General features: G+C 34.2%; 2 protein-coding genes across 2 annotated transcripts in view; both read right to left on the reverse strand.

Moving 5' to 3' along the window:
- LOC111059864 (protein pinocchio) overlaps positions 1 to 600 on the reverse strand; it is a 384,086-nt gene extending 383,486 nt beyond the window's left edge. Inside the window, exon 1 of the mRNA XM_039419691.1 lies at positions 379 to 600. The gene's annotated coding sequence lies outside the window, so the exon portion shown is untranslated. The remainder of the gene's footprint in view (positions 1 to 378) is intronic.
- LOC111057881 (prolyl 4-hydroxylase subunit alpha-2) overlaps positions 1 to 25,902 on the reverse strand; it is a 141,195-nt gene that overhangs the window by 74,929 nt on the left and 40,364 nt on the right. The window lies entirely within an intron of this gene.

Raw genomic sequence — 25,902 nt, forward strand, 5'->3', positions numbered from 1 at the left:
TAATAATTCGAATTCTAATATTTTTCTAATATAATTCGAATTCTTATTTGCATTGAAATTACATTGTTCTGTATGCATTCTTTAGAGTTGAAATGTTTTTAACAGAGAATTGAGTTTTAGTGGAGAGTGGAGAGTGTTCTAGAGAGGCTCGCTCAGTTGAGTCTTAACTTCACTCTCTACAGAGAAAATAAGGAATTACTGGGGAAATAGGCTAAACATCTAGCACATGTAATCTATCAGTTGTGTAGAATAATAATGATTCGAATTTTAATAATCTATTTAAATAAGAAACGGCTATTTATTTAGTTATTCTGATACACAAGGTTCATTAATTACAAATTGATATCTATGATATTTAGGACAGAAACTATGACTCACCTTTTACGAATAAAATCCAAATGTTATGATCACGTAAATCACACACTGGCTTAAACCACAGTCACAAAACTTTGCAATTGCACGAGATATGCTGCAATAGAATCAAGTAAACGCAAACAAAACTCGTTACAACAGTTGGTCGACAAAGGAAAAAGGCTTTTCCAATATTCGACTCGACACGCGCACTCACTGATGGCTGACTGAAAACTGGTTACGAGGACTTGGTTGGCGACGCTTTTATATGGACGGACGGGGGATTCCCACTCCCCAGTCGTTCGCTCATCCAGCACACATGCGGCGTCGGTTTGCTCGCACGCGCATAGCACGAGCGCGCGCACAACACGAGCACTCGTCGCTAGACGCTTCCATGGAATCGAGCCAGTCACTGTCAGTCGCTCAGAAAGGTTTTCATCAGTAATAATAACACAATATTATTCATTGATTTATTCATAATTTCAGAATTATTTATAATTTATAATAATTAATAGCATCGAGCAAAGATACGAGTCCCTATTTATTTGTCTCTGTTATTAGTTTCTTCGGTTTTATGATAAAGTAGACTGAACTATTAATATTTTGGAAGAGGAACAAAGATCTTAAATTGTCAATATCGTGAAGAATAAGTATATAAATACTAATACTACATTTCATTCAGTATCGATAACTCCCACAATACCGTTATCACCTCTACAACTAACCTGAAAATATGTATCTTCCAAAATATTAGTAATGTCATTATTGTTTTGAAATGACAATGAGCTCTAATTTTGTCAATATCGTCTTGGAATGACATTGTACTAAAATTTTCGATATCGTTCTGTAATGACTCACCTCTAAATTTGTACAAATTAGTGTTGTTCTAGAATATTCCCAATTATTAGTAAACACAAATTTAATGTCTGAGAATAGATTGTTGTAATTCCTAATTATTATTAAACGAAAATCCAAATTAAATGCTGTAATTCACCCCGAAGACTTCTGCTACTGCAAATATTGACAACAGGGTAAACAGCTAGATGGATTTTCGATGAGCAATAATTCGATTTAATTTCCATCTGTTGTCATTCGATGAGTATTTTTCGATTGAATTTTGGTATGAATATGACAATCTTCATTGTAGATATAACTTAGTTTCAAGATGGCAAATATTCTAGAATTGTCTAGATTAGCGTCATTTCAGAGTCCAATTACTGAAATATCATTGATAAAAAGACAATACTCTGAGAATGACTGTTTGTCATTTCGAATAATTATCGTTTGGCTGGACTTTGGTATTGTTAGCATTTTCTCCTTCTAAAATTGTACAATTCGTTCAAAACTGAGAATGTAGAGACGATATCGTTTCGAAATAACTATGTTCTATAACCGTCCAAATTAGTGTTACCCTGAAATTATTCTAATTACAGAATTACAGCATAAACTAATGCTATCTTTTCTTCAGGGTATTAGTCAACACCATTAATATAATGTTCTGATAATATTGTTTGTCAACTCGTGAAATTATTGTTTATTTTGGAAAATAAACTATTTCCTAGAGAAATAGTTGTTCTTTTAAAATTCTTAGATTAATAGGCCTAAATATGTTGCATCATTAAGCAGAATATTTTCTAATTCTCATGTAATCGTGAAATTTTCTCAATTCAATGATTCGATGATCATCTATTATGAATCAATGATTCATGGACAAAATATATCTGAAATTATATATTCACTCTTCTTTTATCGAAAAAAAACAATATCCAAGATTCAATACTCGTTATAAGAATACAATGTTCTATAGTGAGGTCCAAGTTATAATGGCAGTGGAGAAAGATAGGAGAACAACGTTGCCGAACCTCTGTCTTGTCAATACCTTGATGGTAGCTGATGCAGGTTTATTGATGTAATATTAACTGTTCATTTTCGTTAAAAATAATCAATTTATTAATAATCTATGTTATACTGTATTGAATGTGATATTTTCGAGCTCAAAATTTAAGTGTTTTTTTATTTATTTTGTGAATTTATAGTTTGTTTCATGTTTTTAAGAAACTTTTTTATTAATCCATCCAAATTTAAATTGTTTGTTCTATTCTGATTTATATTTTAGATTGTGATTTGGTTTAGAATTTGAATGGACATAACCTATAATATTTGGACATTTTAAAACTAAATTAGGAAATTGAAGAAGTTTTGGGCAATATAGCCTGTTTTTTCTTTTCCGATTCTTGTATTTTTTTGCTAACCTAATAAATAAATAAATGAATTAGATTTTATTGAGCAAGAAATGATATTTTTCAATAATCTCATAATAAATTAAGATGAAATATTTTGTTAATTATTAATTCTACATTGTTAAAAGACGATGTGGCAACAGAGCAAAGCGAGAAAGAGATAGCGCTGTCTGCTTTGTTGAATGATAGACGAGGATAGCGATACAATTGCTAATCAAACACTACCATTATAACGTGGACCTCACTATAAAACTAGGATACTCAATGTTCTGCATACTGTACTCATCGGTTGAATACTCATTTGGCGATCGAGTGGGCGGGCATTGTACTATCCAAGCTTGGCCACCTCGTCATAAAAAATTTAACTCATTCATCAGTAGTTTATGTTATAGATTGAGTTTTGGGACTCTCTCCGGAGCTGAGTCAAGGGAAATACTTGATGACTCAAGGGATGAGTTTGACCTGTTCCACACGACTACGGTACTTTTCATCACAACTTTGGATTATTGTTATTGTATTGTATCTCAAAGATTTAATGTAATACAAACGGTGGCATGCCAAATGACCGATTCCCATTTGGTCGAAATTATTATTTTGTCGCAAAAGATCGAAAATTGAAGAATCCCAAATGGTAGAATTGAAACTTGTACTTTCCCGAATGGTCGAATCCCAAATGATCGAAAAGTTTTAATAGTAATCCCATCTGGCCGAAAATCTCAGCTGTCGCAAAAGGTAGGAGATTTGATTTTCCATCTGACCGATTCTCAAACAGTCGAATCCCATTTGATAGAAAAATGTTGTGGTTCTTCGCAAATGGTCGAATCCTATTAGGTAGAAGAGTTTGTAGTTTGTCGCAAATAGTCGAATCCCAAAAGGTCGAAAGTATACTTTCCCATGAGACATTCGGCCAAATGGGATTACTATTAAAACTTTTCGATCATTTGGGATTCGACCATTTGAGAAAGTTCAAGTTTAGGCATGCCAAATGACCGATTCCCATTTGGTCGAAGTTATTATTTTGTCGCAAAAGATCGAAAATTGAAGAATCCCGAATGATAGAATTGAAACTTTTACTTTCCAAATGGTCGAATCCCAAATGATCGAAAAGTTTTAATAGTAATCCCATTTGGCCGAAAATCTCAATTGTCGCAAAAGGTCGAAAATTTGATTTTCCATCTGACCTATTCTCAAACAGTCGAATCCCATTTGATAGAAAAATGTTGTAGTTCGTCGCAATTGATCGAATCTCATCGGCTAGATGAGACGACATAGGGAAAGTATACTCTTCGACCTTTTGGGATTCGTCAGATGGGACTCCACGATACAAACGATTCCTGTATAGTATTATTTACTATATAGTATTATACATATATTATTTTTCCTCCCTATCATTTTTAAGATGTAGGTACTGTTGTATGAATCAATAACGAATAGAGAAGAAGTATGGTCGCAGTTTTAGTAGCAGACATTAGCCTATAGTGAGGTCCACGTTATAATGACAGTATTTGATCAACTTTGGTTTTACTATCCTTGTCTATCATTCGACAAAATGATCATTCGATAGTACCGGTGGTACTATCCTTTTCTAGGTCCACAACGTTGCCAATTATGTTTTTGACAGTGTAGAAATATGATTAATTAATGCAGAGAATCGGCATCGCTATTCTTCTATCTTCATCGACTGTCATTATAACGTGGACCTCACTATAGTCGTAGTGGACATTGTGGAATATGAAATGAAAATGATGTAAGGACGAACCATGAAACTGTTCACTGTAACTCAGGACAATTTATCGAGGAATTCGATAACAAAAATGAAAATTATCCAAACAATTATGGAACATTATCTGTGTTGTGGAGTGTATCCATTTTGAATGTGAAAGAGCACTTGAGAATGACATATGTCGGAAGGGATCTCTAAACTGTATTTAAAATATCACAAGGGTACTAGTTATGTTCTATAATATCTATTATTTATTATATTAAAGATTCAAGAAGCCCAATTGAATATTTATTTGGAAAATTTGATGTTGTAAAAACCAAACAATTTGAGATATTGAACTAGTTTCGAATGTTACATCATTATCAATCAAAATTAAATGAAAAAGACTAGGAAATTGTCAATCTCTATGAGATTATCAATCTCTCTCTGACAGAGATTATCAATCTCTCTCTGATAGAGATTATCAATCTCTCTCTGATAGAGATTATCAATCTCTCTCTGATAGAGATTATCAATCTCTAGTAACTGAATTTCAAAAAATGAGCAGGAGAATATATGGTGTGGATGAAGCCATTAGCTGTTGAAGATTGGTCATTAGCTGTTCGCTGTTGACCAATGAAGGTTGAGCTCGACTGTGATTGGCCGAGACTAGACACGCCTTAGTAAAGCCTATTATACGCCTAAATATGACTATGGGAAACTTTAAACAACCACAAATCAGGAGTTACTTGATAAAAATATGTATTTCGAAACAATTATCAACTAGGTGCTCCAGTATTTAACTACTTCAGTAGGCTAATCATCAATTAATTATATTATTTTAAAAAATCGAATTGTTTTTGGTAAGAATCGCCTTAATCAAAAAAAGTCTGTAGATATTTGCCAAAAATGATGATCTCGCAGCAACGGATCACTTTGAAACAAATCTTCTAAGATATTTCAACAATGGGTGTTGTCAATGAGCATTTGCCAATAAGTTTAATACGAAGTAGGCCTGTTGTAAAAAAATTATCAGATATAAATTTAATCTCTACCATAAATTGCTTAGATTTTTACAATACTACTAAAAATCCGTCCCATGACTTGAATGATAACTTGACAATGATATCCTATAATGATGCAAATAATCTAAAACGGGGGTTTAACAGGTCAAGAGGTCATACACATCTAAAAAAGCATTCTCGAATAGAGTCAAGTAATCAATTCATTTATTCTTTCCTCAAAAACTGCTTACATACAACCTACAAATTCTACCCATGATTTGAATGAATTCTATAACCGTGGTAATAACTGATAACGATAGAAAAATACTGTAATTCATAACAGGGGTGTAACAAGTCAACAGATCATACAGATTTGAAAAAATCTGGTGTGGCGCACTCACACAACTTTCCTTGCCGTTATGAAAATTGATCACCTGACGCTAGTGTACTCGCGCATCTCAAGTCTACTATTCAAAGTTATGAGACAGCTGGTGATAGGTCAATAACGCTGGAAACACACGAAGTCTGCTATCTCTTCATAGTTAATGATTTAATAGAACCAACAGTTTGCAATTTAATAATCACATTTTCTCGGATTTCAAGCTTATTTCCAATTCTAGGTGGAAATGTTACAGGTCATTAATTGCAGAGATTTTCATGCTCAATCTTTTCCACTCGAAATTTTTGTTTAAATTATATCTGAGACCTGATAATTGGAAATCTCAAATCAAACTTTGCATAGATGGGGCGAAGCTCCTGGAATTTTACAGATATAGGACTTGTTGCAGTTGATAGAGCTTATCAATGACTATTCCAGTATAAATTTGATCAAAATCGTTGGAGCCGTTTTCGAGAAAATCACGAAACCCCAGTTTTTGACAACATTCTCGCCATTTTAGCCGCCATATTGGATTTCATTTGATCGAAATTGTTCGTGTCGGATCCTTATAGTGTAAGGACCTTACGTTCCAAATTTCAAGTCATTCCGTTAACTGGTTGATGAGATATCGTGTACACAGGCGCACATACACTCATACACACACACACTCACACATACATACCAATACCCAAAAACCACTTTTTTGGACTCAGGGGACCTTGAAACGTATAGAAAATTAGAAATTGGGGTACCTTAATTTTTTTCGGAAAGCAATACTTTCCTTACCTATGGTAATAGGGCAAGGAAAGTAAAAAGCTTCCTCAAATTGTTTCTACAAGTGATTAATCCATTCTTTTTTTTTCAAAAACTGCTTACATACAACCTAAGACTCAACCCATGATTTTAATGAATGCGACAATAGTGCTAAAAACTGGGGGTGTAACAGGTCAAAAGATCATACACATCTAAAAAACATCTTCTAAAATAGAGTCTCATAAGTGATTAATTTATTCATTTTTTCTCAAAAACTGCTAACTTACAACCTAAGACTCAACCCATGATTTGAATGAATGCTTCAACAGTGGTAACATCTACTGATAAAGTTAAATTGACTGTAATTCTATCCAAAACGGGGGTGTAACAGGTCAAAAGATCGTAGACAATTTTCAGAAAAACATGCTAGGTGTTCCTGTTTTGAATGCGTGTTAAAGCGGTGATACGATAGGAGTGAATCCGATAATTGTGCCAATAATTTTCATCCAATGTGATAAGAGTATTTAGCAACAAACACACACTGACAAAGCGATGTGTTTACATAATTGGGTTTATCACAAGAGGTGGAGATTTACTGGGTTGTGACTGCGGTGAATGTCACATAAAAGTGTCAGCATTAGGGTTGAATTGGAGGCATCGATGTGTTCTTTGTGGAATTCTGTCAGTTGGAAGTGAATGAATGATGTGATAGTGTACAAGCTAGTACCAGCCTCGTGAATTAGATGATAAGAGCTCGTGCTAGGCACGAATCAACCAGGCTGATAAGAGATTATAGAGATGAATAGAGGCAGAGTGAAAGAGAAATAAATATACTAGGAGAACGATTGAGAGAGAGGGAGTGAGTAGATTGAGAGGAGGTTGAACCAAAGATGACTGATGAGAGGCAGATGAAAAAGTATGAGAGAAATAATCTATGATTGACCGAGCGAACGAGTAGATTGAGAGGAGGTTGAACCAAAGAGGACTGATGAGAGGCAGATGAAAAGTATGAGAGAAATAATCTATGATTGACCGAGCGAACGAGTAGATTGAGGAGGTTGAACCAAAGATGACTGATGAGAACCAGATGAAAAAGTATGACAGAAATAATCTATGATTGACCGAGCGAAGTGAGGTCTAAGCTTCAAGTCGACGGTTTGGCATTTCTCTTAATGTTTGTATGTTGCGCATTTACGGCGAAACGCGGTAATAGATTTTCATGAAATTTGACAGGTATGTTCCTTTTTTAATTGCGCGTCGACGTATATACAAGGTTTTTGGAAATTTTGCATTTCAAGGATAATATAAAAGAAAAGGAGCCTCCTTCATACACAATATTAGTGTAAAAATCAGATTATAGAATTATTCATCATGAATCAGCTGACAAGTGATTACACAGATGTGTGGAGAAGCCAGTCTATTGCTGTATTTCCATAAGGACTATAGTTTCAATCAAGTACTTGTGGATGAGTATACTGCGTGAGGTCTACTCTTCACAGAACTACTAGTAATTATAAGTTAGAATCTTATCTAGTCAATGAGACTGACATGAAATCAGAGCATGAATTTATTTATTTATTATAAGTCATGAAATTGTACTAAAGGGACAGCATCCTCAGCCAAAAACTTTATCTTCTCCAAATTTTGATAAATAACATGTTTAAAGAGTGGGTAGGGTTATATTTTCACTTGAATTTGACAATTTCCAGTCAAAAATTACTAAACATGAAACATAAATTTGAATTGAGTTGTATCAATGAGAAATACAGAAATGAGAAATACAAGGTTTTTGGAAATTTTGCATTTCAAGGATAATATAATAGGAAAAAGGAGCCTCCTTCATACGCCAATATTAGAGTAAAAATCAGACTATAGAATTATTCATCATAAATCAGCTGTCTAGTGGACTATAATACTACCTGTTCAAAACATCAACATCTTGAATGTATCTTTCAATCAACGTTAGTAGACAGTTGACTAAATACTACCCGTTCAAAAACATCAACATCTTGAAAATGGTCTCTCAATCAACGTTAGTAGACAGTTGACTATAATACTACCCGTTCAAAAACATCGAACATCTTGAAATGTATCTTTCCATCGACGTTGTAGATAGTTGCAGCCAGACCTAATAACAGAGCTCACACTCACATTCCGGGATGACACGTCACGGTACGATAGGACAGAAAGCTCTATGTTTATTGAGGATTTTTCTAGACATTTTAAATTGATAAATTATTTGTTAATTTTTGAGAAAACATAACAACAGGTCATTGTAACTTACTAAGCGCGAGGTCTACTGTTCACAGAACTACTAGTATAATAAAAGAAAGAATTGGCTTATACAGGTACGGTATAGGAAATTCACGAATGACGCATCATCACGTCTGAACTACTCTACTGATTAACTTGAAATTTTGCATATTGATTCTTAATTTATCGAGGATGTTTATAGGTCTGTTTTAAATTCTTCAAGTTTTCAGTTTGTCAAGTTTTTGATTAGACCCTTGCGGAGCACGGGTTACCTGCTAGAACTAAATAAGTATACTATAGAAATTGATTTGAATAATTGACTCAATTAGAGACGAAGTTAGGAGTCTAGGTCCTCTCTGACACACAACCCTTTACATTCAGAAATAACCCTCACAAAAATAACGCACAACTTCATAACCCTCATACAGAAATAATAGATAGATGATATATTAATGGAGAATTAAAACGTTATAAAACAATGATTGAGGGAGTGACTTTGTAAAGAAACAAAGGAACTGTTTTTCGTTTCTCTGTTGAGAAACACAAAAGGTGACAGATATAGAAAAATAGTTGAAGGAAATTAATTTTCTTCTTGAATTAAGAAAATGGGTGGAGGTGAAATCAGGGACAAGAAGAAGATGCACAAGTAGAAGCTAGAAATATCAAAGGTATCAAAGAAGCAGTATCAACTGAGAAAAGAAAATATTTTGTTAGAAAGGAGAAAAATAACGGTGAAGAGGATGTGAAGAAGAGGAGGAGCTGGAGATGAAAACGAAGAAAGGAGAAGTTGAAAAATATGTAGAAAAAGGAGAAGAAGAAAAGAAGAAGAAGAAGAAAAGAAGAAGAAAAAGACTAGAGAACAAATGGAGTCATGTAGAGGTAGAAATGAAGAAAGAGTTAAGATAAGACATTGAGAGAGGATGTGTATGTGTGTCTAAGGGAGAGAGTTAGAAACAAGAAAAAAAGAGTTATGCCCGGTTTCTCAGTTGTTCCATAAACTGTTTATCCATTCAATAACTTTATTGAATCGATAAACATGAGAAATGCGTTTCTAGAACGCTCCATAAACTTATTGAATCCTTAAATCTCTCGATAACTATATATGCCCGTTTCTCAGTCGATCCATAAGCCGTTTATCCATACAATAACTTTATTGAATCGATAAATATGAGAAATGCGTTTCTAGAACGCTCCTTAAACTTATTGGATCCATAAATCTCTCAATAAACTATAGTGCCAAAATCCAGCCTATAAATATTTATTGAATGGATAAATTTGTCAAATTGTTGGTTGCAGTCAAAAAATTGAGTTAGAAAAATAAATTACAAATAAATTGAATTTAGTGTAGATCACTAGTATTTTAAAAACAAAACAGAATCAAAGTTGCACTATAGACTATTTAGCATTGATAGCCCTTATTTGGTGTCAGCCATCTTGTTTTGGAGACATGAGCCAAAAGATGACATCTTTGACATTGTCAGTACCGTAGGAAATTACCTCACAACAAGAAGCATGGAATAAACATCCAAGATTTGGTCGGTTACCATAGGAACCATGTATAAAGTTTGTTTACAAGAGTGCTGGTTTTGGATCATGCCATGTTGCCAGATTCATTGAACAGATAAATCGTTCCATATCTATGGATTCTATAAATATGTTTGAGAAACCAATAAAGATTTATTGATTGGATAAAGTTATTGAATCAATAGCTATAGCGTTGTTTCTTCTTCTTCTTCTTTGGCTACCGTACGCCTAATCCCAATCATATGGGATAAGCTATAGCTTTGTTTATTGATCGAAATAAGGCTAAAATCCAGCCTATTATAATATATTTATATTGAATCGATAAATTAAAGAGGAAATGGTACACACAACAATAGAACCAAAATTATTTCAGAATCACAATCATTATTATTATTGTTTGATTATTATTATCATTCAATTCTTTTATGATTTGGATAGAATTATATTCTTCTCTCACTGCATCCCATGCCTTGATTTTTATCTTTTATTGAATATTTATCTGTATTTTTATTTTCTATTACATTTTTGTATATTAGGCAGATTCTACTAATTTATTGTTCTCTTTCAACCTCTGCAAAATTCTTGTCCCGTTCTCGTTTCTCTGCCATAATAATTATATAATAATAACTCAACCATAAAATTTATTATAATAACTTTTATATTTTATTATTTTAATATTAGCTATTATCAGGAAAAAATAACCTTCAACTTGAACTTCACAACAAGCAGCAAGGAATAAACAACCAAGATTTAGTTGGTTACCATGGCTGCCATATTAAGTTTGTTTACGAAAGTGGTCGGTTTGGAATCATGCCACGCTGCCAGATTCATTGAACAGATGAATCGCTATGGATTCTATAAATATGTTTAAGGAACCAATAAAAATTTATTGAATCGATAAAGTTATTGAATCAATAGCTATAGCGTTGTTTATTGAACGACTGAGAAACCGGGCATTAGTCAGTGAGAGAGTCGGTGGAGTGGAGATTAGAGAGGGTCTGATAAGGCATGATCTTTCGCTGTATAGAATTTTTTATGTATTCAAAAGAACAGTGCCCTCTAGAGTGCACTAATTTATTGCCCGTTTTATTAAGCCATAAAATACACGAGATAACAGTTGCAGTAAAACTCTATTTCTATTAATTTCATTCGCACGACTAGGCCAGTTGAGAATCAAGTGAGCAACGTCGATTGGTGACCGACTTTTTAAATACTTGAACTAATTCTGTTCTGTTAATATAATCCATTCTATTCAACTGAAATGATGAATCAAGAATGACTGTATTTAGCGGTACACTAGCAACTAGCAAATGGGTTATTTAATTTAATTGAACAATAATTATTGCATTTATTAAAGGGCGAAGTTGGGACTCTAGGTTTTTTTGCCACAAATCCCTAGGTCAGTTATGGTATGTATCAAGGATCAGATATCAGAAATGAATAGAAAAATGTTATTTCTTGGGAGTGGAAATGAAAAACCTTAAGATGGGTTTACACGCTCAAGCCATTTGCGCAAACTGGTTTGCCCAAGCCAAATTTGCGCAAACGAGCGAAATAAAATTCTTCTGTTCACACACTCAGTTCAGTTTGTGCAATTTGGCTTGTGAGTTTCACTCCTACTATCCTAAAAACCATATCAGTTTTGATCTATATAAGATTTTTACTCCCACTATTCATATCACTCCACAGTCTTCCTGTCTTGGTCAAATGATCGCATTTTTTCTATAAAGGTATCATAAGCATGAGATTTAGCATTGCCATCACTGTATTCTTTGGACTTAATTTGCCATATAGACAAGGAAAATATTTGATATCTTAAATCTGATAATTGAATATCATTGAAACGATTTATAAACGTCTATGAAATCACCCAAGAACTCTTTTTCATTTGCCATATTAATTAATTATAATGAGATACTACTAATTATATAGATAATATTAATTATGAGACACTATAACACTTGAGAACTAAACAATAATATATTTAGCACGAAAACTTGAATAGGAAATAATTAATAAAAATCACGAGACAGTCAAACTAGAGGTTGAGTTGTGTTTAGGATTCTCGTGCGCATGCGCGAAAACATAGTTTTGGCCTGACAGTTTGCGCAAATGGCTTGAGCAGTGTTTAAACGCTCATTCCAACCGCAAGCCGATTTTCTGTCTTTTTTGGCTTGCGCACATGTCAAAATGTAAAAATCTGGTGTGGCGCACCCACACAACTTTCCTTGCCGTTATGAAAATTGATCAACTGACGCTAGTGTTCCCGCGCATCTCAAGTCTACTATTCAAAGATTTGAGCCAGCTGGTGACAGGGCAATTATAACGCTGGAGACACACATGAGGTCTGCTATCTCTTCATAGTGAATGATTTAATAGAATCAACATTAATTTGCAATTGAATAATCACATTTTCTCGAATTTAAAGCTTATTTCAAATTTAGGTGAAAATGTTACTGAACATTAATTGTAGAGATTTTCATGCTCAATCTACTCCACTTGATTTATTTTGTTTCAATTGTATCTGAAGCGTGATAATTGGGAATCTATCTGCATTAATGGGGCGGAGCTCCTGAATTTTCACAGATATGGTATTGTGGCAGTTGATAGAGCTTATCGATGACTATTTTAGGTATGAATTTGATCAAAATCGTTGGAGCCGTTCCCGAGAAAATCATGAAACACCCTGTTTTTGACAACATTTTCGCCATTTTAGCCGCCATCTTGAATTGCATTTGATCGAAATTGTTCGTGTCGGATCCTTATAGCGAAAGGACCTTAAGTTCCAAATTTCAAGTCATTCCGTCAATTGGGAAATGAGATATCGTGTACACAGACGCACATACACTCATACACACACACACACACACACACACATACACAGACCAATACCCAAAAACTACTTTTTTTGACTCAGGTGACCTTGAAACGTATAGAAATTTAGAAATCGGGGTACCTTAATTTTTTCGGAAAGCAATACTTTCCTTACCTATGGTAATAGGGCAAGGAAAGTAAAAATGTAAAAGCCACCGTTCGCACGCAGCAATTCAACTGCGCAAACTGGCTTGCGCAAGCTTGCCTGGCTTGAGCATCCAAACTCGGCTTTAGACCGTCTTTGTGGAGATGTATCACTGCACTTAGAAGTTCTATTACACTTCTTGTAATCGATTCGGTTCAATTGCCATCTTTATTGGTTGTAATGACAGCACCTGAAACATAAAACTCTTTTTAAATCTCTTCCCCGTGTTCTGGTAATATTGATTCACGGCTGGTTTCAGAATCAATCTGGACTTTTTTCTAGAATAGCTCAACTCATTGAATATGAATAGCTATATCTATTACTACAGATTAATCAAGCTTTCATATATTCTCATTCTTAAGTATACACTATATGAGTATGGAACTTAGTAGCTTCACATTATGCTCTCGTATCAATCATACTTTGATATCACCCAATCTGAAGAAGATTTGCAGTTTGAGTATGGTTAAAAACTCATCTATTTCATTTTCATTTATTGTATAAAATACTATAATCATAATACAATTATGACATTGGAGGAAAAACTAGATTTCTGTATAGTATAGTCGTAGTTTTAGTAGAATACATTGTGGAGATGAAATGAAAATTATGTAAGGAAAAAACCATGAAACTGCTCACTGTAACTCAGGCCAATTTATCGAGGAATTCGATAACAAAAAATGAAAATTATCCAAACAATTATGGAACATTATCTGTGTTGTGGAGGTGTGTATCCATTTTGAATGTGAAAGAGCACTTGAGAATGACATATATGTCGGAACAGATCTCTGAACTGTATTTAAAAAATATCACAAGGGTACTAGTTATGATCTATAATATTCTATTTATTATATTAAAGATTCAAGAAGCCCAATTGGAATAATTTATTTGGAAAAACTTGATGTTGTAAAAACCAAACAATTTGAGATATTGTACTAGTTTCGAATGTTACATCATTATCAATCAAAATTAAATGAAAAAGACTAGGAGATTTCCAATCTCTATGAGATTATCAATCTCTGGTGAACTGAAATTTCAAAAAATAAGCAGGAGGATATATGGTGTGGATGAAGCCATATGATTGGTCATTAGCTGTTCGCTGTTGACCAATGAAGGTTGAGCTCGACTGTGATTGGCCGAGACTAGACACGCCTTAGTAAAGCTTATTATACGCCCAAATATGGCTATAGGAAACTCTAAACAACAACAATTCAGGAGTTGCTTAGTAAAAATATGTATTTCGAAACAATTATCAACTAGGTACTCCAGTATTTAACTACTTCAGTAGGCTAATCATCAAATAATCATATTATTTCAAAATTAGATTTTTTTGGTAAGAATCGCCTAAATCAAAAAAAAAGTTTGTAGATATTTGCCGAAAATGATGATCACGCAGCAACAGATCACTTTGAAACAAATCTTCTAAGATATTTCAACAATGGGTGTTGCCAATAAGTTTAATACGAAGTAGGCCTGTTGTGAGAATAAATAATCAGATATAAATTTAATCTCTACCATAAATTGCTTAGATGCTTACAATACTAGTACAAATCTGCCCCATGACTTGAATGAATATCTTGACAATGATATCTTATAATGATGCAAATAATCTAAAACGGGGGTGTAACAGGTCAACAGGTCATACACATCTAAAAAAGTATTCTCGAATAGAGTCAAGTAATCAATTCATTAATTCTTTTCTCAAAAACTGCTTACATACAACCTAAAAATTCTACCCATGATTTGAATGAATGCTATAACCGTGGTAATAACTGATAACGATAGAAAAATGCTGTAATTCAAAACAGGGGTGTAACAGGCCAACAGATCATACACATCTAAAAAAACTTCCTCAAATTGTTTCTACAAGTGATTAATCCATTCATTTTTTTCTCAAAAACTGCTCAAATACAACCTAAGACTCAACCCATGATTTTAATGAATGCGACAATAGTGCTAAAAACTGGGGGTGTAACAGGTCAGAAGATCATACACATCTTAAAAAACATCTTCATAGATAGAGTCTATAAGTGATTAATCCATTCATTTTTATCTCAAAAACTGCCAACTTACAACCTAAGAACTCAACCCATGATTTGAATGAATGCTAAAACAGTGGTAACATCTACTGATAACGTTAAATTGACTGTAATTCTATCCAAAACGGGGGTGTAACAGGTCAAAAGATCGTAGACAATTTTCAGAAAAACATGCTAGGTGTTCCTGTTTTGAATGCGTGTTAAAGCGGTGATTTGATACGAGTGAATCCGATAATTGTGCCAATAATTTTCATCCAGTGTGATAAGAGTATTTAGCAACAAACACACACTGACACAGCGATGTGTTTACATAATTGGGTTTATCACAAGAGGTGGAGATTTACTGGGTTGTGACTGCGGTGAATGTCACATAAAAGTGTCAGCATTAGGGTTGAATGGGAGGCATCGATGTGTTCTTTGTGGAATTCTGTCAGTTGGAAGTGAATGAATGATGTGATAGTGTACAAGCTAGTACCAGCCTCGTGAATTAGATGATAAGAGCTCGTGCTAGGCACGAATCAACCCGGCTGATAAGAGATTATAGAGATGAATAGAGGCAGAGTGAAAGAGAAAAATATACTAGGAGAACGATTGAGAGAGAGGGAGTGAGTAGATTGAGAGGAGGTTGAACCATGGATGACTGATGAGAGGCAGATGAAAAAGTATGAGAGAAATAATCTATGATTGACCGAGCGAACGAGTAGATTGAGAGGAGGTTGAACCAAAGATGACTGATGAGAGGCAGATGAAAAAGTATGAGAGAAATAATCTATGATTGACCGAGCGAAGTGAGGTCTAAGATTCAAGTCGACGGTTTGGCATTTCTCTTAATGTTTAAATGTTTATATGTTGCGCATTTACGGAGAAACGCGGAATAGATTTTCATGAAATTTGACAGGTAGTTCCTTTTTTAATTGCGCGTCGACGTATATACAATTTTTGGAAATTTTGCATTTCAAGGATAATATAAAAGGAAAAAGGAGCCTCCTTCATACGCCAATATAGAGTAAAGTCAGACTATAGAATTATTCATCATAAATCAGCTGACAAGTGATTACACAGATGTGTGGAGAAGCCAGTCTATTGCTGTATCTCCATAATGTCTATAGTTTCAATCAGGTACTTGTGGATGAGAATACTGCGTGAGGTCTACTCTTCACAGAACTACTAGTAATTATAAGTTAGAATCTATCTAGTCAATGAGACTGACATGAAATCAGAGCATGAATTTATTTATATAAGTCATGAAATTATACTAAAGGGACAGCATCCTCAGCCTAAAACTGACGCGCAGACGTATATACAAGGTTTTTGGAAATTTTGCATTTCAAGGATAATATAAAAGAAAAAGGAGCCTCCTTCATACGCCAATATTAGAGTAAAAATCAGAATATAGAATTATTCATCATAAATCAGCTGTCTAGTGGACTATAATACTACCCGTTCAAAAACATCAAACATCTTGAAAATGTATCTTTCAATCAACGTTAGTAGACAGTAGTTGACTATAATACTACCCGTTCAAAAACATCGAACATCTTGAAAATGTATCTTTCCATCAACGTTGTAGACAGTTGCAGCCAGACCTAATAACAGCGCTCAACGCACATTCCGGGACGACACGTCACGGTACGATAGCTCTATGTTTATTTAGGATTTTTCTAGACATTTTAAATTGATAAGTTATTCATTAATTTTTGAGAAAACATAACAACAGGTCAATGTAACTTACTGAGCGCGAGGTCTACTGTTCACAAAACTACTCGTATAATAAAAGAAAGAATTGGCTTATACACGTACGGTATAGGAAATTCACGAATGACGCATCATCACGTCTGAACTACTCAACTGATTAACTTGAAATTTTGCATGTAGATTCTTAATTTATCGAGGATGTTTATAGGTCTGTTTTAAATTCTTCAAGTTTTCAGTTTGTCAAGTTTTTGATTAGACCCTTGCGGAGCACGGGTTACCTGCTGGTACTAAATAAATATACTAGAGAAATTTATTTGAATAATTGACTTAATTAGAGACGAAGTTAGGAGTCTAGGTCCTCTCTGACACACAACCCTTTACATTCAGAAATAACCCTCACAAAAATAACGCACAACTACATAACCCTCATACAAAAATAATAGATAGATGAATATTATATGAATGGATAAATTGAAATGTTATAAAACAACGATTGAGGGAGTGACTTTGTAAAGAAACAAAGGAACTGTTTTTCGTTTCTCTGTTGAGAAACACAAGAGGTGACAGATGTAGAAAAATGGTTGAAGGAAATCAATTTTCTTCTTGAATTAAGAAAATGTGTGGGAGGTGGAATCAGGTGCAGGAAAAAGATGCACAATTAGAAGTTAGAGATATCAAAGGAACAGTATCTGAGAAAAGAAGAATCTTTTTGTTACAAAGGAGAAAAATAACGGTGAAGAAGGATGAGAAGAAGAGGAGGAGCTGGAGATGAAAACGAAGAAGAGGAGAAGTTGAAAAATAGGTAGAAAAATGAGAAGAAGAAGAAAAAAGAATAGAGAACAAAATGGAGTTATGCAGAGGTGGAAATGAAGAAAGAGTTAAGATAAGCATTGAGAGAGGATGTGTATGTGTGTCTGTGGGAGAGAGTTAGAAACAAGAAAGAAAAGAGTTAGTCAGTGAGAGAGTCGGTGGAGTGGAGATTAGAGAGGGTCTGATAAGGCATGATCTTTCGCTGTATAGAATTTTTTATGTATTCAAAAGAACAGTGCCCTCTAGAGTGCACTAATTTATTGCCCGTTTTATTAAGCCATAAAATACACGAGATAACAGTTGCAGTAATATTCTATTTCTATTAATTTCATTCGCACGACTAGGCCAGTTGAGAATCACGTGAGCAACGTCGATTGGTGACCGACTTTTTAATTACTTGAACTAATTCTGTTCTGTTAATATAATCCATTCTATTCAACTGAAATGATGAATCAAGAATGACTGTATTTAGCGGTACACTAGCAACTAGCAAATGAGTTATTTAATTTAATTGAACAATAATTGCATTTATTAAAGGGCGGAGTTGGGACTCTAGGTTTTTTTGCCACAAATCCCTTGGTCAGTTATGATGGTATGGATCAAGGATCAGATATCAGGAATGAATAGAAAAATGTTATTTCTTAGGAGTGGAAATGAAAAACCTTGAGATGGGTTTACACGCTCAAGCCATTTGCGCAAACTGGTTTGCCCAAGCCAAATTTTATTTATTTATTTATTAGATAGAGCGAACAATACAATAGTCGGAAAAGAAAAAACAGGCTATTGCCCAAAACTTCTTCAATTTCCTGATTTTGTCACAAATCGTCCAAATATTATGTAGGTTATGTTCACTCCAATTTCAACACCAAATCTTCAATCTGAAGCTATGAATCAGAATAAAACAAAGAATTTCAAATTAGATAGATTGATAATGAAACTTCCGTTAAAACAAAAACCAAACTTCAAATTCCACAAAATATAGAATAAAATCACTTAAATTTTGAGCTCGAAAATATCACTTTCACCATAGCTACAACAGCTGTTTAGAACTGTATTCAATGAAGAAGGCTCGATTTGCGCAAACGAGCGAAATAAAATTCTTTTGTTCACACACTCAGTTCAGTTTGTGCAATTTGGCTTGTGAGTTTCACTCCTACTATACTGCTACTATCCTAAAAACCATATCAGTTTTGATCTATAGGCCTATAAGATTTTTACTCCCACTATTCATATCACTCCACAGTCTCCCTGTCTTGGTCAAATGATCGCATTTTTTTCTATAAAGGCATCATAAGCATGAGATTTAGCGTTGCGATCACTGTATTCTTTGGACTTAATTTGCCATATAGACAAGGAAAAGATTTGATATCTTAAATCTGATAATTGAATATCATTGAAACGATTTATAAACGTCTATGAAATCACTCAAGAACTCTTTTTAATTTGCCATATTTATTAATTATTATGAGATACTAATATAGACACTATTAATTATGAGACACTATTAACACTTGAGAACTAAACAATAATATATTTAGCACGAAAGCTTGAATAGGAAATAATTAATAAAAATCAGTCAAACTAGAGGTTGAGTTGTGTTTAGGATTCTCATGCGCATGCGCGAAAACATAGTTTTGGCATAGAGAAACAATAGCGTAAGTAGATATCCCATGGTATAGGGGATTTATGTCGCAACTTTTACTGTTATCTCAAGCCGATTACTGTCGATTATTGTCAATTTTGACTGTTTTGTTGGGGTGATAGTGTATGAACGGCACAATTTGAGAGACTACCAGCGTCACACAGCTGCATAGGAAAACTATGTGAACTATCGGCTTGGGATAACAGTAAAACTTGCGACATAAACGCCCTATACCATGGGATATCTATGCTATCGTTTCTCTATGGTTTTGGCCTGACAGTTTGCGCAAATGGCTTGAGCAGTGTTTAAACGCTCATTCCAACCGCAAGCCGATTTTCTGTCTTTTTGGCTTGCGCACATGTCAAAATGTAAAAATGTAAAAGCCACCGTTCGCACGCAGCAATTCAACTGCGCAAACTGGCTTGCGCAAGCTTGCCTGGCTTGAGCATCCAAACTCGGCTTGACCGTCTTTATGGAGATGAATCACTAAACTTAGAAGTTCTATTACACTTCTTGTAATCGATTCGGTTCAATTGCAGTCTTTATTGGTTGTAAGAACAGTACCTAAAACATAAAACTCTTTTTGACTCTCTTCCCCGTGTTCTGGTAAGACTGATTCACGGCTGGTTTCAGAATCAATTTGGACTTTTTTCTAGAATACCTTAACTCATTGAATATGAATAGCTCTATCTGTTACTACAGATTAATCAAGCTTCATATAATTCTCATTCTTAAGTATAACACTATAAATGAGTATGGAACTTAGTAGCTTCAAATTATTCCTCCGTATCAATCATACTTTGATATCACCCAAGGAAGAAGATAAGCAGTTTGAGTATGGTCAAAAATCTTATTATATTAAGCGAGCAATTTCTGTGTATATATATATATATATGGTTATGGTTCAACGGATCTCAAAACGGCTCTAACGATTTTCAAGAAATTTGGAACAAAGTAGGTTTATGATATGAAGATTCGATTGCAATAGGTCTCAACCTTTGGATAACTCGCTGGAGAACATTAAAAGGATAAATACGTCCTTGTAAAAACAGCTGGAAATTTTGTCGTCTGTCGATACCGTAATGGAAGAGAGTGAACAAGATCACTGGATGTGTGGGATCATCCAGCTGATCTCACGAGTAAAAAAATTCAGCAAGAGAAACTTATTTTCGTTTATTTCTCTTTGTTTAGAAAACATGTTTACTTCAGAAAGTCCAAAATAGTAACTGGATGCTGTTAGTGTAGAATAGTTCATAGTATATTAACAAATAATGAAGCAAACATAGTATATCATTCTAAATCGAATTCATAGTATATCTATTTGTAATTGATGATGGGTTTGTTTTTTGAAGTGTGAATAAATTGTTATTTTGATGAGTGATAGTAGCTTAAGCTAGATTTTGATTTGGACTGTAGTATAAATTTGAAAAGGGACAGTTTTGGGCATAAGCCTGTTGTGCCTCCTCATATAACTGTAAAAATAATTGTACGACTGAGAAAATGAATAAATAGATATGAACTATAAATTCAATCTTTCGTTACAAATTTTCTATGCTTTTACACTCCAGAGCGAAGCTCGGTCCCCCGATATTGAATAAAGTGATTTGAGCAACTGAAGCCAATTCAGTTTGTGATTAAATCAGTTGTGGTTCAAGCAACCGGAGTCAATTTGTTAATTTTTATAGGTGTATTTTACCCAGTAGGCCTATTATGATGGATAACCACTCGATTCGTGGATTGGATCGGCATATCATACTACAAACGGAATCATTATTTTTGATGATAAATCCTGGTCTTTGCGAACAGCCAACATTTCAATCAATTGATGGAAAAACATCAGCAATCATAAGAGTCAAGGTAGCATCAGTCACTGTCAGCCAGTTTAACAACTTCATAAAATCTGTTATCCGTTCAATAGCTGAGTAATACTTGTTTTAATATCAAAGAAATTTCACGTGGATTATCCCAGCCACCTCACGAATCAATCAACATTACATCACTCCAGTACCAACACATGTAATAAGCGTTTCCTCTTATGAAACTTCACTTAATGATCTTCTAGAATATTATGTAAGTCGGTAGTCACTGGTCCCATAACGTTTTAAACAAACAAAAAATAATGCTTCATCTTAAACTGACAGTATAGGTTGTATGGGAGACATTGATCGTATTTACTAGCTATGCTGACAGTATTTGAAGTGGGACTCACTATTAAATATTCATTGGAATGGAATTTTTGGTCCACAAATGAAGGAAAATCACTCTTGTTTGGAATATTTTAGTGTGTGAGATGATATTGGATGATGATAATACTCATGGTTTAGGAAAAAAGTTGGTGCCAGTTTCCCAATTTATAGTTGCTCCATTTAACGCCTCATTTTCCTTGTAGCTGTAAGATTATAGCTTCTAAAAGCTTATCGGTTAGATGGGCTTTAACTTTTTTGGTTGTAAATTGGAGCTATCCAAACATCGTAGAATGATGAGAATGATTTAGGATGAGAATTATAGTCGAACGTCATAGGTACTGAAATTGATCAGTTGCGACCTGAAAACTCTGACACCAGACCTGAGCCAGCCAGGTTACTCGATATTATTATTATAGGTACGTCAGTTGTCATACGTTTTTAAGAATAACGTTAACGTTATTCAAATATCTAATATTCACTTGAAATATAAGATAATAGTTCATTAGCTATTAGCTCTATTACTCAGTCTGATAATGTCCTAAGTTTTGTTGCTGATGATACATAATTATATCTTCTGAACTAATGTATTGGCTTAATATTACTTTTCATCTACATTTCCACTCTTATTCCAAATACAGTAGTTTCCATTGTTTTGAAGATAGTTATTCACAATTCATGATCAAATATAAACTTTGAACTTAAGCCAATCTTATTTCCTTGCTTTCACTTTATTTTGCTGAGACTGACCTAATCTCTAGATTTTTTTAAAATTGTATTTGACTGTAATCTAACACTTTGGTTAATGAACAGTTCAGTTCTAGCTTAAATTAATAGGTTAAAGTTTGACATTAAAGGGGTATTCACTCCTTCACAGTCTAAGTGAGCAATGCCCATGCACTGTTTCTTCCAGTATCACTCTTGCTACATTTAAACGAGATCTGTAGGCTTCTTCCTTTTCAGTCTTCTCACTGTATTAGAGTTGTCAATGAGGTGTAGAGCTTGGATGTTCTGATGATTATGTAGAGTCTCTAATCTCTAGATGATAATGATGATGATGATGATGATGATGATGATGATGATGATGATGATGATGATGATGATGATAATGATGATGAGAAACAAAGAATATATGTATTATTAAGAGTGTTGAATTTACAAATTTACAAATCCAGACATAAATCAACAAGCTATAACAGTATAAAATGGACAAATTTTCCAGTGTAATGAGGGTAGCCTATCCAGTTCCTGCCAAGGTAATTGGAATACAATCAGATACAGAAATCATACAAGTATGCTTATTCTATCGAGATACTCCATCGTATTGTATAATACAAGTCAACTATTTTTCAGCTACAAATAAATATGACGCCACTTCTAAATTCAAACTAAAGACAAGAATTAAAAAGGTTATTTTTATATTGATAATATTGGAGATTGTATTATCTTACAACGTCACCATTATCACGAATTAATTTTAACAATGGAACTGAGTAATATGAGACGTGATAGTTTGATTTGTTTCAGGAAAACAGATCATATTGAACAACAAATTATTGAAACTGATGCCTCATATTCAAAACAAATCAAGAACATTACGTGTGTAATATGGTCGAAAAATAGATGCCGAAAGTAACAATGTATACCGTATCACATATCGTACGATACAAGTGCGTCCTGGCAATGTCAGTCAAACAATAAGATGTTACGTCTTTCAATTGATTTCATTTTTTAAAAGTTGACCACCAACAAGTGAGATTCACTCAGAATTATCATCATTGGATAATGGGAAGCATTCATATTTATACATTGAATGCTGACAGTATGAATGAATTCACAGCTGCAGATTGTTGCGTCGTGTTGTCAATGAAACATTTGACGCCTGTCAAATCTGACAGTTGCAATTGGGGGAAACATTAACGCCTTTGTAATCGTAATTGAGAAAGTGTAATTGATGAAACAAATATGCTGATAATATTGACGATAGTGATCATACGACGTATGAAGTGTCAATGAAACTAGCCGATGCGATCAAACCTTGTAATTTTGTAGAGTTTTTGTTTTTACGGCTTCAGAATAACTCGATGAGTTTCTGGTATTCACAACTGTGGATATTTCTGGTACATAATTTTCAATTCAATTCTGCGGAATAAGTTAGAATCTACAGATGGAATTAAATTAGAGATTACATTTGTTCAAATACTAATTAATGTATAATTGACCGAGCGAAGTGAGGTCTAAGATTCAAGTCGACGGTTTGGCATTTCTCTAATGTTTTAATGTTTAAATGTTTATATGTTGCGCATTTACGGCGAAACGCGGTAATAGATTTTCATGAAATTTGACAGGTATGTACCTTTTTCATTTTGTGTCGACGTATATACAATTTTTGGAAATTTTGCATTTCAAGGATAATAAAAAGGAAAAGGAGCCTCCTTCATACCAATTTATCCAATTAGCCAAAATTAGCGTTTTCTCAGCTTTTCTACGTTTCCTCACCTTTTTCAATAATTGATGGAAATATATTAAAAAAATTCAGTACACAGGTTTAGCTGTGATGTTTTACAATAATTGATGAAAATATATTAAAAAAATTCAGTACACAGGTTTAGCTGTGATGTTTTTCAATAATTGATGGAAATATATTAAAAAAATTCAGTACACAGGTTTAGCTGAGGTGGAAGAATTTTGTTCGCCAACGATACGCCGATATAGTAACAGGTGTTTTTCGTGATCAAATTGACATAATACGTTCAAATTCGGTACAGAGGTTCCTCTGAGGTCTACATGCAGGCGAGCGAAGCGAGCCCGCTGATCTCAATTTTGGACGATCCAGTCGGGGTCCAGGGGGCGGAGCCCCCTGGCTAGACGGATATGGCGAGCGAAGCGAGCCTGACGGCTAGTACAGTATAAAATGAAAAGGACAAACTCCCAGTGTAATGAGGGTAGCCTATCAGTTCCTGCCAAGGTAATGGAATACAATCAGATATAGGAATCATACTGGTATGCTTATTCTATTGAGATACTCCAACGTATTGTATAATACAAGTCAACCATTTTCGAGCTACAAAATAATAATAATATGACGTCACTTCTTCTTTCAACCTAAAGACAAGAATTAAAAAGGTTATTTTTATATTGATAATATTGGAGATTGTATTATCTTACAACGTCACCATTATCATGAATTAATTTTAACAATGGAACTGAGTAATATGAGACGTGATAGTTTGATTCGTTCCAGGAAAACAGATTATATTGAACAACAAATTATTGAAAGTGATGCCTCATTTTCAAAACAAATCAAAAACATTACGTGTGTAATATGGTCGAAAAATACATGCCGAGAGTAACAATGATTATCGTATCACATATCGTACGATACAAGTGCGTTCCTGGCAATGTCAGTCAAACAATAAGATGTTACGTCTTCAATTGATTTCATTTTTTAAAAGTTGACCACCAACAAGTGAGATTCACTCAGAATTATCATCATTGGATAAATGGGAAGCATTCATATTATATACATTGAATGCTGACAGTATGAATGAAATTCAGCTGCAGATTGTTGCGTCGTGTTGTCAATGAAACATTTGACGCCTGTCAAATCTGACAGTTGCAATTGGGGGAAACATTAACGCCTTTGTAATCGTAATTGAGAAAGTGTAATTGATGAAACAAATATGCTGATAATATTGACGATAGTGATCATACGACGTATGAAGTGTCAATGAAACTAGCCGATGCGATCAAACCTTGTAATTTTGTAGAGTTTTTGTTTTTACGGCTTGACTTTTGGTTGTATACCTAGTGGGAAATAATAATGGTATTAGGCCACACCTCTTAGGAAGGGGGAAATTTAATTAGGCCATACCTTTTAGGGGTGTGGGGGAGGGAATTGAATTAGGCCACGCCCCCCCCCTAATAAAAATATTCTCCTCAGTGTTTAATAGAAATTCTTGCTGTAAACATCTCCTCCCTGGTCTATAAATACAGGGCTCATTCCAACAGAGAATTCAGTCGTGGCGGGGTGGTGGTTGAGATAACATCTCTCAACCTTGACCTTGACCTTGGTGTTAAATTGATGCTCAATTGGCACAAAACACCTACTCCTACTCGGTGGAATGGGGGAATTCACAATATTACAAGCAAGAGTTGATAGTAATGAATATTATTGACACAAAGAAATTTACAAATCTAGGCATGGGAAAGTCGAATTCAAGATAGGTTGTAGATAATTATGTCTGAAGCATTGTCTGAAATAATAACAAAACACTGAGGGGTTTTGAAGAAAGGAGAGCATTAGCA

The sequence above is a fragment of the Nilaparvata lugens genome, chromosome 1, assembly GCF_014356525.2.
Source record: "Nilaparvata lugens isolate BPH chromosome 1, ASM1435652v1, whole genome shotgun sequence".
Lineage (NCBI taxonomy): Eukaryota > Metazoa > Arthropoda > Insecta > Hemiptera > Delphacidae > Nilaparvata > Nilaparvata lugens.